At 43.6% G+C, this 18,617-nt stretch overlaps 1 pseudogene across 1 annotated transcript; it reads left to right on the forward strand.

Moving 5' to 3' along the window:
* The first annotated feature begins 182 nt into the window (after positions 1–182).
* Fate1 (fetal and adult testis expressed 1) lies at positions 183–16,243 on the forward strand (annotated as a pseudogene). The gene is made up of 5 exons (NR_003243.2): positions 183–252; positions 10,361–10,469; positions 14,832–14,938; positions 15,215–15,290; positions 15,668–16,243. The product of NR_003243.2 is annotated as a fetal and adult testis expressed 1 (transcript).
* The last annotated feature ends 2,374 nt before the right edge of the window (positions 16,244–18,617 follow it).

Here is an 18,617-nt window from a genome sequence, read left to right on the forward strand (position 1 = left end):
GTGGCATCAAAAGTCAGATTGAATAGATAAGGAAACAGCCCAAACCAGTTTAGGAGCCAGTTGGAAGCAGACATAGTCTGGATCCTGAAGTTTGTGCTTACAGCGTGTAATATGATCTTCTGACCCATTCTCCTGTGGGATGAGGTTAATAAGATCTGTCACAGATCTTGTTTAGCAACTTCCTAGTCATCAGATCCCTGGTTAAGTGAAGACTGGGCTCAAATTTTGAAGCTCTGGGTACTTTCTCCAAAGGTAAGTACCTTAGAGCTGCAGGCTAAAACCTTCAAGGAAACTAATACACCAAGAGGCCCTGGACCTCTGAAGTGTCCATAGTGAGGAGGATGCATCGGCTGCTTCTAAACTATCACAGCCAGAAATTATTGAATACCTAATTTGTGATACGCCCTGTACCTGTGTGAACTGAACCAGTCCTCCCAAGACACGGACTTTATAGTCAATTCTAATTTCATACCCAAGGAAATCATAGCCTGATTGGGCATGTCATTTGATCAAGAGCTTATGGGAAGTAGGTGCTAGGCTCATCTCATGATTGTAGATTCTTCCTCAATTATCTTATCTCATGCTATTCCAATGGCACTGTAGGGCCTCTCTCAGAGAAAGGACTGAGTTTGGCTTTCATATTGATTGTCCATTCCTTCAGCATATCCCTGCCTTTCCTGTTCTACTATTAACCTCAGAAGTGCAGTAACCATGCAAAACATCTTTTCCATTTCTTCCCTAGAGCACAGCATGGTACTTGGCTTACAGTAAGCATTCAATTAAAAGCAAATGTGTTAACTAGTTATGCTCTTTAATTAAAATCTCAGTGCCATGACTTACTTTTTTTACGGCTACAGAGTCTGGTGATTTATACAAGAACTTATTTCATCTCAGTTCTGGAGATTAGAAGGCAAGATGTTCATTCCTGCAAAGTTTGATCCTTCTAAGGTCTATCTCCTTGAGTTATAGATAGCTCCCTTCTCCCTGTGTCTCACATGGTCTTTTTTTATGTGCTTATCTGTATTCTAATCTCTTTAGTAAGACCAGTCACGCAGGCTCAGGAGCACCTTAAAGAGTTAATTTTATCCAATTTATCACTTGCAAGATCTTAACTTCTAATATTGTAACCCAACATATGAATTGCGGGTACTGTTCAGTTCAGAACACCCCACCCATGACAATGGGAGTCTTTGTGCTTCCCCTTCCCCCAAACTTGAGCATACCACACACACTGCAAAAAGCAGTAGGATGAATATCACGGCTTCTCTTTGATATTACTTTCAAATCAGACTCTGGGACTATTGCTTTCCTGATACTGGTGGACACACTCAGGACAACTATCAAGGGCTAGTAATGCTGGGAAAGGAAGAGAGCTTCAGAATGATTTATTTCCCTTGGGCCCCTCCTGGGATATAATGTGAGAGCGTAACACCTAAAGAAAAGAAAAAAGGGCCCCCTATGAGTTTTCTAGATGACAAATACTTTTCAAGAAATCATAATTGTAGGAATTCCAATAATAAGAGTGACTTCCTGCAATCTTCCCAAAGACTTCAATCTATGGGATTATTCAGTGTAACTGTTATGTGTGTTGATATTAAAAACAAGATACCATGGGAGTAGAGAGATGGCTCAGAAGTTAAGAACACTGGTTGCTCTTTCAAAGTGTCCAAGTCCAGGTCCCAGCACCCACATAGTGGCTCACAACCATCTGTACCTCCAGTTCCAGGGGATCTGACACTCTCATCTTTTTCTGGCTTCTGCTGGTACTGTACACATGTGGCACATATACACGCATGCAGGCAAAACATTCATACATATGAAATAAAGTAAAATAAAATTAAGCAAGAAACAGGAGAGTGCGTTCTATTAGGTGAGTGCTACTGTATCCCAGGAACACAATGGGCATGGCAACCAGTGATGATACTTTAAAGCTGAGAGCACATAAACGTCAGGTGCTGGTAGAACATCAAAAAGCTAGGCTTCAAATTTCCAGAAGGTGTATAGTGCAGCATGCCAGATCCCAGCCACCATTCTCACTGAATACTGCTGGAAGTGGGACATAAAAATCCATAATTAGAATATACATTGAACTTGGAATGTAGAGAAGACCATCAGGGCTGGCTATGGAGGCTTTATGAGAAAGTCTTTGAGGACATCATGATCAGCTCAAGTAATTATTAGACACACTGAGACAGAGAACATGGGAGTGAAGTCAATGGCAAAAGGATAACATATGAAAAAATCCAGGCTTTATCAAGCCCATACTGTTGTTAAAGAAATGGGATGCCAGGGTTGCATGAGGGAAAGTCCTGTACAAGATGAGGTGCAAAGCCATTTAGGCCATGTTCAGAATGGCTCTGCCCTAGTAATTATGGGAGGGTGTAGAGAGGTGCTTTAAAGAGCAAGAAGACCTGTCTAGGTGTGCTCTTACCTGCTATATGAAGAATGGGCTGGAGAAGATTTAAAAAACAAACAAACAAACAAACAAAACCACAAATGGCCAGGTAGGTAGGCCCGGTGTTTGCAACCATCCTGACAAGAGACAGCAGCTAGAGGGGACAGAGAGAAATATAGTAATGATAAAGGTTTTATTATGGCCACGTAGCATTTAAAATGAACACTGGGAAGGTTTTGAAACCTCAGGAGGGTTTTAGGACCATGAGTTTGTTACCCAAATGAGGCCAGTTGATTCTTTTGTTGGAATCTTTGATTCATCCTGGAAGAAATGTATCATACTATAATTATGAGGCAGAATCCTGAAAGGAAACTGATAATTGGAAAGGGAGGATGCATTCAGATTTAGAGGTTGTGGCCATTCACTGTGAACAGGTTTACTGGATGACCAACAGATTGGAAGAAACTCAGATTAGAGATTCATTCTGACATAAGTCATGGGTATGATGTGGAGGATTTGGAGCTGAGGAAGGCATCCTGGCTTGGGACAGGAGGGATCAGTGTTGCTCAGGTTACCAGAAAGATAGGCAGAGAAGGCTTGAGGAGAGAAGCTATAGAAGTGAGGGAGCGCTGAAGTTTTTTGGTGTTTTAGAAACCCAAACAGGAGACTGTTTCTAGAAGGAAAGATTGGAGAATGATGTGAAATGCTTCCAAGAAGTGAGGAAAGGTAATGCCTACAGATTCAATGGAGGTATCAGAATGACTCTAGCAAGGGCTGCTTTCAGATGTATGGCAAAGCAAGCAGGATTACAATGAGTAGTGTGGTGTCTTGGAGATGAAAGAATAGAGATAGTGTGCACGGTGGAGGCTTCGCATTCGGAGGCCAAGAAAGCAATGGAATGAAAGTCATTCTTACAACATAGGCAACAGGTCATCCTTCGAAAGCACTAGGAAGGTCTCATGCACTGTGTAAAACTTATTAGCAATTCACATGTCTTAAGTGTTAGGAAAACTATTGGTTCAGGACCCCCCACATCAAGACCAACTTCTCTGCAAAAAGGAGATTTATTTGCCCCAGAGGGACAGAGGGCAGGGAATGAGAGATAAAAACAGAAGGTAGAGGATGAGAGAGAAGGGAAAGGTAGAGGAGTATTTGTCCCAAGTGGACAAAGGAGTGCCCCTGGACATAGAGCAGACAGACTTGGCCCATAGGCAAATGGCAGTACATGAAGGTAAAATGGGAAACCCCATGTTAGGATAAGGTGTTTAATTTTGATTGGGCATGTTAATTAGGTGAGCCAAAGGGGGCTTTAAAAATTATGATTCTTTATTTTTACATCTTGTGAAAGCCCCACTTTTTAAACTTATCTTTTTATTCACTTTACACCCCATTCACTGCCCCCTCCAAGTCACCTCCTCCCACAATCCTTCCTCCACTTCCCCTCTGTAATGTTAATTTTTTTCAAACCCTATTTTTAATGATGGTTCTTAAATGCTTTTTTCTCCCTTGTAGCTCACCACCCACCAGAGGTGGGCCTGTTTAAAAAGGTTCTTTGGAGCAACTCCCATCTGTGTTGTCTGGAAATTGGCAGTTCAGTTTACAGGTCAATAGGCAGCAGCAGCCTGATCTCACAAACACCTTACCGATACACCAGTAGTCCACTTCAGTAGAATCTAGCAACAGCTGTGACATGACCTAGCAGAGACAGCCAGACATTAGCCTTGGCTCGAGTCAGCAGGACGGACCAGGAAGAACACCAGGAGAAATCCTCAGCTGTACCTCTCTCAGGGAAGTGAAGATCAATGTAGATGTGGGACCCACAAGCATTGCACAACTAGCTCTATAAGCAAGCCTAGCTTAGCCTCCATCACTGTCCATCAGGTCTTATTTATACCCTCCAAACATCACGATTCCTCCTCAGGTTTTGCCTCAGCACAGGTCTTGCTTCAGCATGTGCATCCAGTCAGCCTGAGTCTATGGAGTCCCAACAAATGGAGCTCAACTATGCAATGTAAGGCAGACCAATACATGTGTGTTGTAAGCAAAGAATCCTTTATCATGTGTCCTTTCATGTGCTTGCTTTAGCAGAACATCCTCTCACCTGTGTCTGTTTCAGTAAAATGTTGTCTTAGTCTTTTACCTGTGTCCAATTCAGGAAAACACTCCTTCATGTGCTTGCCCTAAAAAAAAAAAAAAAAAAAAAAATACCATCCAACACAACTGATTCTCCAAAAAAAAAAAAAAAACCCTTAAAGTTTCCCCTATGTCCCTTCCCCTTCCCCTCTGAGTGGGTGGGGACCTCTGGGTATCCCCCCACCCCGGCACTTAAAGTCTCTGAGAGGCTAAGCACTTCCTCTCCCACTAAGGTCAGACAAGGCAGCTCAGCTAGAAGAATATATCCCCCATACAGGCAACAGCTTTTGGGATAGCTCCTGCTCCAGTTGTTGCACATGAAGACCAAGCTGCACATCTGATACATATGTGCAGGGAGGCCTAGTTCCTGCCACTGTATGCTCTTTGGCTGCTGGTTCAGTCTCTGAGAGCCCCAAGGGTCCAGGCTAGTTGACTCTCTTGGTCTTCCTATGGAGTTCCTATTCCCTTCAGGGCCTGCAATCCTTCCTCCTATTCTTGCATAAGAGTCTCCAGGCTCCATCCACTGTTTGGCTGTGGGTGTCTGTATCTGAGTCAACTGCTGGGTGGAGCTTCTCAGAGGACAACATGTTCCTGTCTGCAAGCATAACAGAGTATCATTAATAGTGTTAGGGATTGGTGCTTGACCAAGGGATGGGTCTCAAGTTGAGTCAGTTATTGGTTGTCTATTAGTTCAGGCTCTGCTCCATCCCCCATGCCTGCATTTCTTGTAGGCAGGATAATTTTTGGGCTGAAAGTTTTGTGGGTGGGTTGGTGTCTCTATGGCTCCACTGAGGTACCTGCCTGGCTACAGGAGGTGGCCTCTTTAGGTTCCATATCCCCAATGTTGTGACTCACAGCTAATGACACCTTCATTGATTCTTGGGTGCCTTCCTTATCCCAGGTCTTGTCCTTGAGATGCCCCCCTCCTCACCCCCATCTGGTGATTTCCATTCATTTTCATGGCTTTGTAGCCATTTCTCTGTCCTTTCCCATACTTGAAAGATCCCGAATCTCTCATTCCACTCCCCATTCCCCTCCCTCCCAGATCCCTCACCCTATCTACCTCTTATGACTATTTTATTTCCCCCTCTAAGTGAGATTCAGGCTTCCCATCCCGGGCCTCCTTTCTTGTTTAGCTTCTTTGGGCCTGTGGAGTGTAGCGTGGTACCTGTATTTTATGGCTAATATCCACTTATAAGTGAGAGCATACCATGCATGTCTTTGGGGACTGGATTACCCCACTCAGGATGATATTCTGAAGTTTCATTCATTTGCCTGCAAAATTCATGATGTCTTTGTTTTTAATAGCTGAATAGTGTTCCATTGTGTAGATTGACATTTTCTTTATTCACTCTTCAGTTGAGGGGCATCTGGATTGTTTCCAGTTTCTGGCTATTATTAATAAAGCTGATATGAACATAGTTGAGCAAGTGTCTTTGTGGGAATGTTGAAGCATCTTTTGGGAATATGCCCAGAAGTGGGATAGCTGGGTTGTGAGGTAGAACTATTCTCATTCCCCCCCCCCCTAGAAACTGTAAAATTCATTTCCAAAGTGGTTGTTCAAGTTTGCATTCCTACCAGCAATGGAGAAATGTTCTCCTTGCTCCACAAACTTGCTTCAAGCTGTCACCTGAGTTTTTGATCTTAGCTATTCTGATATGTATAAGGTGGAATCTCAGAGTTGTTTTGATTTGCATTTCCTTGATGACTAAGGATGTTGAACATTTCTTTAAGTGCTTCTTGGGCATTCAAGATTCCTCTGTTGAGAATAGATACAGAAAATAGGTACATTTACAAAATGGAGTAACACTCAGCTATTAAAAACAATGAATTCATGAAATTCACAGGCAAATGGATGGAACTAGAAAATACCATCCTGAATGAGGTAACCCAGTCACAAAAGAACACACATAGTATGTACTCACTGATAAGTGACTATTAGGGGAAAAGCTCTGAATACCCACAATACAACTCACAGACCATATGAAGCTCAAGAAGGAGGAAGACCAAAGTGTGGATGCTTCAGTCCTACTTAGAAGGGGGAACAAAATGATCATGGGAGGTAGAAAAGGAGGGAGGGGCCTGGGAGGGAGGGAAGAGTAGGAGGGGGAAAGAGGGCAGGATCAGGTGTGGGAGGAGACTGGGGAGATGTACAGAGGATCAGGAAATTGAACAGAGGTGTGTAGCAATGGGAGATGAGGAACTAGGGTTAGCCACCAGAAAGTCCCAGATGCCAGGAAAGCAAGAGGCTCCCAGGACCCAACGGGGATGTCATTAGCTGAAATACCCAACAAAGGGGAGGGAGAACCTGTCAAGACTATATCCAGATGTTAGGCATGGCCCCACGTTGAGGGATGGGGCCATCCACTCATCTCAAAAATATTAACCCAGAATTACTCCTATCTAGAGGAAATTTAGGGACAAAGAATGGAACAGAGACTGAAGGAAAGGCCATCCAGAGACCAATCCACCTGGGGATCCATCCCACATGCAGACACCAAACCCAGACACTATGGCTGTTGTCAAGAAGTACTTGCTGACCGGAGCCTGGTATGGCTGTCCTTTAAGAGGCTCTGGCAGAATCTGACCAATACAGATGCAGATGCACTCAGCCAACCACAGGACTGAGCATGAGGAGTTGAGAAAGGACTGAAGGAGCTGAAGGGGTTTGCAACCCCATAGGAGGAACAACAATATCAACTACCCAGACTCCCCAGAGCTCCCAGGGACTAAACTACCAACCAAAGAGGGACCCATGGCTCCATATGCATATGTAGCAGAGGATGGCCTTATCTGGCACCAGTGAAAGGGGACCCTCTTGGGTCTGTGGAGACTCCATGACCCAGTGTAGGGGAATGCTAGGGTGGTGAGGTGGGAGGGAGTGGGTGGATGGGAGCACCATCATAGAAGCAGGGAGATGGGGATTTGTGGAGGTGAAACTGGGAGGGGGAAACATTTGAAATGTAAATAAATAAAATAACCAATAAAAAATTAATCACACAAAAAGCCAAGATTCCTCTGTTGAGAAGTCTGTTTAGCTCTGTGCCTCGTTTTTAATTGGGTTATTTGGGTTGCTAGTATCAAACTTCTTGAGTTTGTTGTGAATTTTGGATATTAGCCCTCTGTCAGATGTAGGGTTGGTGAAGATCCTTCCCCAATCTGTAGGCTGCCAATTTGTCCCTTTGACAGTATCCAAAAGGAGCCGTTGATTGCTGGACTTGAATACTTTGACAGCTGGACTTTGGTAATCAGTCGCAAGAGGAGGAAGTGGCCAAATAAGGAAATAGACCTTGGAGGCTAGCTCCAGGAATGTAACCTAAGGGTTTTTTTCAGCAAGGCAGAGGGAAAAGGGAAGAAGGACAAGGCCTGCCAGAGTCATACTTGGCATGCTCAGGACAGCTAGAGTCCCTTCACTAAACATGACTTCTGTGCTAGGAACAGAATGTGTTGTGTTACATGGCTCTTTATCTATTGTTTGAAAGCCGAACTCAGCAGATAGGCTAAAACAGTTATAGTTTGAAGCTGCTAGGATTGGGAAAACTGGGAGAAGGGAGTGTTTAAGCACAGTGTTGGGGGACTGAGGGAGGAACATTTGGGAGAAACATTTGAAGGGGTCTGGGATGGAAACTGGGAGGACGGTTTGCAGGGAGGAGGGCTGGCAGGGAATAAAGAGAACTGGTTATAGTTTGTAAGAAAAGGAGACATTAAAAGAGAAAAAAATCCACATGTTATGTGTGTGTGTTTCACATATGAGAGAAAACTTCATTTTTGTTTTCCAAGTCTGATGTATTTCTTTCAGCAGAGTAACACATTGTGAAACCAGCTCACAAATATCAGTAGCTTTTTTTTTATAACTCAGTAACAAATACACTGAGAAATAATAGATTCCCATTCCTAGTAGCCTCAAAGTTACTGTACAGATAATTTGACAAGAGAGGCAGAGGCACCTTTATCATAAAAATTTAAAATCCTGGAGAGACTGACAATACAAGTCGAAAGACCTCTTATGCTCATAGATCAATAGAATCATTATCATGAAAAGGACTGTGACATGTTTTATTTCCCTCCCTCTGCTCCCAAGGATCTTCCTTCTCTAGGCCAACTTCAGTTCTTTGCAGCTTGACCCTGAGCTCTTTTGTTTGTACATCCTGTCTCTTGTAAGGCTTCCCTGGGCCCCCTCTTCTTCCTGTCTAGTGGCGGTAGCAAACTGGGCCTTGAAGTATGACATCAGTACCAGCTGAAGAATTGTTTACTGGTCTATAAACTGCATTAGCTTCCAGGATGGTATGATCTGCTAGATTCCTTTGCCTAAGCTTGGTGATGTAGCTGTCTAAGATGGGCTGAGGGTAGGCCTTGGAGGCAGGATGTCATTTCATTACATGGCATTTGGGATTTCTCTCAAGACCTTTATCTGAATTCTTACATGGTATGATGGTTAATATTGTCAGCTTGAAATAGTCTAGAATCACCTGGGAAGATGGTCTCAGTGAAGGACTGTTTGCATTGGGTTGGCCTGTGTGGATGGTGTCTGTGGTTAATCATCTAAATTAAAGTAGTTAATGTAAAAATGCAATAATTGAGCTGAGCATGCGAGTATGCATGCGTGCATTTCTCTCTGTCTTTGGCTATTGATATGATGCAATTAGCTGTTTGAAGTTCCTGTGTTTAATTCCCCCCAATAATGGATTCTAATTGTGAGCCAAATAATCATCCCTTTCTGCCATAAGCTGCTTTTTGTCAGGGTATCTTATTTCATGGACAGAAATGAAACCTGAACACATAGAAACTCCAAAGAAGAAAGTGTTAAGATCACAGTGCTCTGTGAGGAGAGAGAGTAAAGTCTGATACGAAGCCCTGTTTTCTTCCAGTGTACATCTGTGAAACTACAACACACAGTTTGAAATTCTGGTTTGGCTCAATCTTCCACATGAAGATGGGAAGCTGAGGTTTAGAGGATAAAAAGAAGCAACTTAGCCAACATGCCCCATTAAAAGGCTAAGAGTCACTTTCTGGTAACTGACTCCAGGCCTGGGTTTCTGGGTTTCTGCCATCTCTCACCACTGCTGCCAAAGCAGGTGGAAACAGGAATCTGAGTAGAGAACTCAGCTTGTTTAACAGCTGGAAGAGGCTAATGACTAAGAGGCATTGTTGGAAGCCGGTGATGTGACAGCCAACAAAGACAGACAGATAGACACAGAGAGTGAGAGAGAGAGAGAGAGAGAGAGAGAGAGAGAGAGAGAGAGAGAGAGAGGAGAGGAGAGGAGAGAGAGAGAGAGAGAGAGAGAAGGAGAGAGAAGCTTGTGTGGTTAGATACCTTCTCTTTGTAGGGGCTGAATACCTTTCAGGGTTCAGCCTGAAACTTGCATGTAATTAACTGGATGTGTTTGATCCCAGCAGAGTAACACCTTAAGGAAAAAGATGATATGTTTCCTGTGAAGAAGCTTGGCTTGAAGGGAGAGCATGTTTTCACCCCATGAGTCCCTTTGTGGTAATAACATAGCTTGTATTTTAATAAAGATTCAATCCCTCAAGCAGACAGTTCATAGGGAAGAAATGCAGATCAATAAACAAATGAAAATGGCTCAGGTTTATTCATAATTAAAGCATTATAAATTAAAGCAACAATGAGATAGATATCACTTTCACCCATTATAATGATGCTTGTTTAAAAAGTCCCATAATATCTTTTTTTTCGTTCTGGTGTAAAATAAAAAAAAAAGGCCTTTTATTTCCCTTGGTGGGTCCCACTTTGTGCAGCCTCCTTGGATGCACACTGATAGTATTGGCAGTACATGTCAAAGTCATTAACACACATGCCTTTGAACCCCACAGTGTCACTTCCTGTTGTATCACTGCATGCCTGTGAAGAAGACTGCTCAGAAACACCCAGTCTCGCTGCTTTGTAGAAGCATACAGCTCTGGACACTCATAGTGTTCACAGGTGAGGAGAAAAAGGTAGTGGGCTGAGTTGGAAAGAAATTTGATACTTTTGTTCTGACACTTGCTGGGGAGCTCAGAGCATACTGTTCTCTTACAAAATAAGTTGGCTAATAGCACACTTCTCAGATGAATGATTTCATTTGAGTGAAGTCTTTGTAACACTGCCAACTTCACCACTAAGCAAGAAGTGCTGCGGTCTCTTCCTTCCCATTCCCAGGGACATCTGTCTAACTTCCATGTGAGAACTCCTTAGCTTCTTTTTTGGGAGCCTACCATTGAAGCACTGGATTTCTGCAGTCCACTTTGCACAGTGGCCATGGCCAGCTTTCCAGACCTGGGTATGATGGAAGACTTGGAAGAACTATAGATCTTTGACATTCCAATATTAACACAATAGATCATGGAAGACTTTCACAGTATTTGAATTACAAATTTAGGGACATTTCAGATGGAAATTATGATATAGCTAAAGTTACATAAAGGTGTTAGACATGTTCTATGTAACAAATTTAAGGTCATGCAGAGGACTGTGTCTTATCTCCCAGCCATTTTGGTACCCAATGCAAGAGAAGAAGGTACGGAAGAAGGTAGAGTGTTTGTGTTTGTGGGTGACCTTGGGGGCCCAGGAATGGCAAAGGAAGTCTCTCCACTTTTGCTTTGATTCAAGTATTGGGTTGCTATGCCACCAGGGGGCAGTGACTCCAAATTCAAGTAGACCATTGTCTCTGTTCCCAGGAAGCCCTGAGTTGGCAGCCAGAGGTAAGGAGCCAGGGTAAGGAGCCTTAGCTCAATGCCATGTGGTAAGTCAGTGCAGCTGACTTCTGAGCTCTTCTTTCAATCTAACCACCATGTAGGGAGAGAATCTGCTAGCCCCATTGTCTATCACACATACTGGGAACAAACAATAGCCTGGTTGAACCAATACTGAGATCTTGAGGAGGAAGGGCAGGACATGGTTGTCAAATAAAATACAGGATATCAATTTGCACTTGGATCCTGAATTAACATGAGTGATTTTGTGTGAGTAGATTCCATATGTTGCATGGAGCACAATACTGATATTAATAATGACGTTTTCTTATCTAAAGTTCAAATTTATTGGTTAGTGTAGTTTTATTTGCTCAGTCTGGCAACTGTGGTTGCACAAAAAAATCTAGGGTCAGCTTCTAGAGTTCCTGGGTTCTACTGAAGGCAATCAAGACCCACTTATATTAGTTTTGAGCTGAGCAAGTAAGCTAGTGGGGGTAGGGGTTGCCAAGCCACATTCTCTCTATTAGTCTTATTTCCTCCTCTTCCTTCCTCCTTTTCTTCCCCCCCCCCACCTTTGTCTTCTCTCTTCCTCTTTCTAGCTGGGCTCAGCTGTGATTGATTCCTTTGACACATAACCTCTTCTTCCTTCAGTGGCTCTGGGATTTAAGAGGCAGGGTTTAACCATTAATAATGATATCAGCCTAAGGCGCTACAGAGGAACATAGCAGACAGGATGTACGTGCAGATTTGTAAGTATATAGGAATTCATTTAAACAATTGGCTCCTGGAACTTAAGGGAAGGTGGCTGCTGGTAACTCAGGCAAACATTGTTGCTGCAATCCTGGAGCAGAGTTTTGTCTTCCTCCTGGAAGCCTTAATGCTTGCACTGGATTCTTTCAGCAGATTGGTTATTAGTACCTGAGTGGCACTCCCTTCATTTAAAGTCCACTAGGGATAATAGTCACAATTACAATATACCTTTACAGACATATTGAGAGCTGAGTGTCTGGTGGACTCACTGGGGATCAGGACCTGACTAAATCGACACATTCAGCTGGTCTAATTAGTAGGAAAACCGAGGCAGGCTGACATTTACATCAGTGTACACAAGCCCACCATGTCTCTCTTACCCCTCCTGGCGGCATCCTGCCCAGGATTAAGATCAGAGAAGGTCATTTGTTTTGCCTGGTGACTCTGCATTGGAAGAGGCAGGATGTTCTGTCCAGAGAATCTCCTCTGATAGAGTGTTGTACCTTAGATTATTAGGCAGTGCTGGGCTTGTGGGAACCATGATAAGCCTGGGACCTGACACTGATTTGGGCACTTATGGATGCTTGGGCCCTATTTCAGCCCTTGTCTCTTCCTAGACCATGATGGAGGATGGGACCAACCTACCCATGAGTAGCAAAATCAAGGGGTAGTGAATCATGGCAGTTCCCACAGGCATTAAGTTCCCACAGTAGCTCTATCTCTTCTCCTAAGTTGCTTACATAGCAGCAGAAAAGGCCGCAAGCTCCACCAACAAGATACAGTGGGAACACAAGGTGCCAATCCAAGGCCTGAGCAAAGAGCAGGAGACCTCTTTGAGACTCTTCTGACAGTATAAGTCCCTTGCATTTCTATTCCTGGAAGAGGAGCATTTCCTAGTGTCTTCTCTGTGCCTTCTACCCTGAGCACATTTATAAATGAATACCTGGTGGTGATGGGATGGGTAGGGGAGCAGGGTGGGGTGAGGGTACAGGGGACTTTCGGGATAGCATTTGAATTGTAAATAAAGAAAATATCTAATAAAAAATAAAAAAAGAAGTTCCTCCTTTGTCAAAGAAGAGTTAGAAATGTCCACTTCTGAAGATCTGGGGATTAGAAATATTGAACAAAGCCAAGAACAGCTGGTGATGCCAGGTGAGAATCCCCTAAAAGGCTCCTTGGCTGTAGTTAATCATGTGGATCTACTTGTGCTTCTTCTACAACATTCCACAGCTGTTGTGTATGCTGTTCGCTTAGTCTGGAAGGCTGTTTGTCTTTTTTAGGATGTTCAGTGTTGATTCCTGCTTTTCGCCTGCCATGTTAGCCTATTTGGGTTTTTAATCATCCATGGATCATTTGCTTATCTGAATCTACACTGATAAATTCTTTTCTTATTTGTATTGCCTATTCTTTCTTATACAGAGATGGTTGATGGTTGAGATTTCATCTGTTGATCAGTGGTCACTCTATAGAGTCCTAGGCCCAGGTTCATATCTTCAGTAAATACAGACTGAATTGTTTAAACAGATGGATAGGCTGGAGTAAGAAGTGAGTGGGTACTGAATGATTTCTAGACCTATGGGGCATTCTTCCTGCAGTCTGCAGTATCTAGGAAGTCCAGGTACAATGTTTAACAGTATTCACAGAAGTCTTTGTTCTTCCTAGAAGCAACAAGACTGTGGACCCCAGTCTTTGGGGGGGTGGGGAATCCAAAGACGTCCAAGAGTGGATTGGGGAGCAGGGGGATGGGAGAGGGGATATGGGATTTTTGGAGGGGAAATTAGGAAAGGGGATAACATTTGAAATATAAATAAAGAAAATATCTAATAAAAAATTCAAAAAATAAACTTTCTGGATCTGGTTCAGGTCAGTCATTTTGGAATTCCACTGGACCTTGTCCAAAGAAAGGAGTATTGACATATGGTAGCTAGGTTAGGGTGGGAGTACTTATTTGTTTATTTATTTATTTATTTATTTATGGTTCCTGTCTGCCCATGGTAGATATAGCTAGATGTTGATTATTGGGAAGATGAAGCTTCTGTATGCTAAGAAAGCAAATGAGAGGAGAATAGTCCATTGAAAGGTCATGGCTGTCCTGTGTAATGCCAGGGCTTCAATGCTGGAAATCTGTATACCAACAAACATGTTTACTGGAGAATACATCTATAGTTGGCTCTCTGCATTCATAGGTCTTGCATCCATTGAGTTAACCAACCATTGGTGGACAATATCTTGGGGTAGGGGTGGGCAATCACATCTGTAGAGAACATGTACAGTTTTTTTTTCTCTTGCCATGGTTCTCTACACAATATAGTACAAGATAGCATTTACATTTCATTAGACATTATAACTAATGTAAAATTATTTCAATTATATAAGAAGGTATGCTTGTGCTATGATGTGACATTTTTCATAAGGGACCTGAGAATCTGCTGATTTGGATAACTATAGGGTGGGGGGTCTAAAAACAGTCCCCATGAATACCAACAGATGATTGTACAATTCTGTATAAGTCTCCATGGTGAGAAATGGCATTTTCTTTTAAAATCCCTCAAATAAGTTGCAGGTTTATATTCTTCTTCTGTAGGTAGCTTGGCCTTTCAAAGGATGTCTGTCTGTAAAAGTTCTACCAGATGACAGAGAAGTCAGTCACGGTGCTACCCTTGCCTCAGCATGCAAGGCTAGAAGCTACCAATAGGCATAGTGTGAATGGGTAGGAAGATGATGTGACATCTTGGGACTCCTATGGGGTGCAGTGTTGATTAAGGGACAGTTTTGGGACTGAGCAGGTGACTTGGAATGCTTCTTTCTTTCTTTCTTTCTTTCTTTCTTTCTTTCTTTCTTTCTTTCTTTCTCTTTTCTGTAGGGACATCAGGTGCAGATGCCCTGGGTGCCAAGAGAGCATAGCCATGATGATGTCCAGCTTCAGGAGTTTTCTCGAAACTTCCCAGTGGGGAGATTCCCTTATGAGTGGTAATGGATGAATTGCCTACCTGGGGAGGAACAAGCAGGGGGCAGGGTCATAGGGACTGGTGAGCATCCAGGTCAAGAAGCAGTTGTATGTACCTGAACGGGTACTATTGCCTCTTGGCCATTTGGGATCTTCATATGCTCTGGCAGACCCTCACACTTCTTTACCACCCAAGGGAAAGACTATTTATCCAAAAAGTTTTCAGGCTTACCTGATTGCTCTGTAACTTGCCTATGACCACCAGTACCTCTGACCCTTGTATTATTTTCTTTCACCAGTCTGGAGGCAGATATAATGGCAAAGATTGGCCTGGAAGAGCTCAATGGCCTGGAGATGGAAGTCATGAGAAGGCAGGTAAGCATCTGCTGTATAGGTGAAGGAAGCTTCATAGTGCATTGGCAGCTGTGAACCAAGCCAACCCCTGAATCTTCATAGCCTTTTTCATAATTATATCCTGTAACAAATGAGGTCAGGTCAGACTCTTTTCTCTTCTCGGGCCTCATGGCTTGAACCCTTATTGAACCCTTATTGACCTCGTTATTGAACCCTTGATGTTCCTCTTTTCTGAACTTGCTGGATGGGAACTGGGGAGGAGAAAAGGAGATGGAAGGGGGAACAAAGGTAACACATTTTATTTTGTTTTATGGTCATATTCCTCCCCTACCCTTATGCATTACCTTCCTCATAAGAGTGATTTCTGTTCACCAGCCCTGTGTTTGGTCCCTCAACAGATGCAAATGACTTCTGGGCGGCTGCATATCCTTGAGGACCAGGATGCCACCTGGTGCCATAAGGAGGCTGCGCTCTTTACTCTGTTGGTATCGGTCTGCATAGCCAACCTGTGGCTTTGGGTGCACTGGTGAAGTTTCACAGGCATCAAAACCCTGATGGAGCTATCCCCTCCTCCCTCTTTTCTTTGCTTCCAGGGATATCCTTGCCTACCTCTTTCTATCTCCCAGCAGCCCTCAGGTAGCAGTTGATTTATTTTACACCTCTGCTTAGGCCTCCTGCCTGGAGATGAGCCATGCTGTTGTGAGATTTTTAGCTGCTGGAAGGCTAGGTAATCACTGGGTAGTATCACACAGGTGTGTCTGGGTTGAGATGTTACTCCTCTGAATGAATAGGAGGATGGTACCAGCCATGACAGAAACACCAGCATTAGGTATTACTACCTGCCTCTGTCACTAAGAATTTCTTCTCTTCCATCTTCTGTGAGTAGGGTTTGGCTTTGTATCCCTCCCTTGATTGTTTCCATACCACTCAAGCCTTTGCTTGAAGAACATGCTCAATAAATGTTTCATGACTGCAGCAAAACCTGGCACCAGGAGTTCTTCATATAAAACTCGATTTTGGCAGGGTTACGAAGGTACATGATGGGTTAGCCCTCTGGTCCCAACCTGAGACTGGGATGCTGCTATTGCCACAAGGTTCCTGGTGTTCACCACTGCCTACCATTCCCCACACTCACTGTCTCTAGCCCAAGCAAGGTTTCACACAATCCTTCCAATTGATCCCCTGTCAATGAATGATTGTAGGAGATATCATAGAAAAATACTATGAAAAGGACCAGAAATCTTTCCATTTTCCTGGGAAAAAATAAGTTCCCGAGAGGAAAAACATGTCTCTGGGTTTTTCTAGCAAGACAGAGAAAGTTGTGTGTCTAGTCTAAGTTCTCCTGAGTCCTAGGCTGCAGAGTGCCCTGCTTCCTATTGAGTGTTTGAGGAATGAGGTCTTGAAAGAGTTCTAGATGTTACAGCCCTGTTCTTTGCATCTATAGCCCTAGAAATCACCTCTCAGATAGTGTAGCCATTGGACAGGCTTGCCTGTCTGCCACTCCTTTAGTGGTTAACAAACATTTGAGAGCTTTAAGATTCATTGTCAACTGGCTTGGAGTTAGCAGGTACACTATCAGAGTCCAGTTCTGTGTGCCTATGCGTTGTTTCCAGGATGCTTAGCTCATGAAGATTCTGATATAATGAATGTGAGAGGAGCTCAATGACTCAAAGGTAACCAAGACAAATCTTTCTGGGTGTGGGAACCTAGAGCTTTTTCATCACCTTTGCAACTAAGTGGAATTTCCACATACAGCCATATCTATCAATACTTCTCTATCTAAAGGAGAATTACGTTAGCAAATATTGAGAGAACTGAGTATAGGAGCTAGTATGCACAATGCAGAGAGAGGATGCTTAAGAGAAATAGGTAGCTGGAGAGATCTATCTGTTCACACAAGCGCAGCACATGGCACTCCCTGCCATCACCACAATGCCCCCATTACCTTTGGTGGTTCAGAAGGCCATCCCAGGGGAGAGATGGGCTAATAAACTAGATACCTAGAGGTCTTCCCACACATGCCTATTCTAAAGGTCCCTTTTTTATTCTATCCCATCTGGGCTCCATAGGGAAACTCCAAGGAAGGGAGGGGTGCAACCAGGCTGGGCAAAGTCTGCCCTTTGGGACCTGGGTGCTCCTGTGCCTGCGCAGACAAGACATGTTTGCAGAAAAAGTCTGGTTGAAAATATGTTGTGAAACAAAGACTCCCTCCTGGGAGCAATTTAGCTGAGTTGAAAACAAACAGCCTGGTGACCCCTGGAGGAACACCTCCTGAGCTAGGTGAGCTCAGGTGGAGTTCTTGCATGTGCTCTGACTGCCTTTCTGTCTGCCCTGAAGAATGGCTGCTTGGTTGCTTCTGACAGGACTAGGAGCAGGTTTCTTCTAACTGCCTGCCCCACCTAGAGGTCTCCTAGATCAGATCTCCACTGCAGTCAAAGCTTTTCTGGTTGACCCCTGTGACAGGCTGAGAGCTCAGCACTGAACCACTCTAGGTTTCTTTAAGAACCACAGGGACAGGATCCCTTTTGACATGCTCTGCTTGTCCCTTAGGCTAATAATCTATCCCCTGCTTATATTCTTCACTACCCTAAACTGTGACTTTCTCCAAGGACAATCAGTATGTCCAGTGTCCAGTGTCCAGTGGGAAGAAACTCATTTACACCTGGCAACAGGGGAGGGACTCTTCTACAGCAAGCTGCTAATCCCCACAAAAGTCTTCCATACTACCTAGGCCTTGGATTAGAGGAATATAGCAGCATCTTACTGCCTGGTAGCTTGTGAGGGTTTAGGGCCTAGTTTTCACTGCCTTCTGCATCACAGATGCCCAGCAGATGGAAAGTGCTGGTAGAAGGTCCATTAGTGTCCCCAGAGAACAATTTTGTCCAAGGTTATAGGTTATACATTTGGTCTTTAAGGAGCAATTTCTATGCAAAAGCCTCCACTGAAGAACATTCATTCTAACTACAACTGTTCTGTGCTATACTTCACTATGTGCCATCCATGTGCATTTTCAAAATATTCAATTGTAAATGCCATGCATAAATACAATCTCCTGAATAAAGGTAGACATTAGCTAATACAGCCCTTAACTCCTCCATTCAAGCTCTTCCACTTGGCTTCAAGTTTGTTCTGTAAACTCCCCATGATGTTCCATGCAGAGTTTATGTGTGTCTGTGTTTGCATTAGGCTTTAATATCTGGAAATCAGTTAGAGATTTCATGGCCACCCAATTTGAAAGAGCCTAGTCATCCAAAAACCACCTGCGCAGGTCTGGAAACTGAAGGCTCCCAGCAGGGCCCTCCTTACTAGTCTGATTCCCAGTCACAGCCAGCCTTGAACAAAAGCTGA

Source organism: Mus musculus, chromosome X (genome assembly GCF_000001635.26).
Source record: "Mus musculus strain C57BL/6J chromosome X, GRCm38.p6 C57BL/6J".
In the NCBI taxonomy this organism is placed as follows: Eukaryota; Metazoa; Chordata; class Mammalia; order Rodentia; family Muridae; genus Mus; species Mus musculus.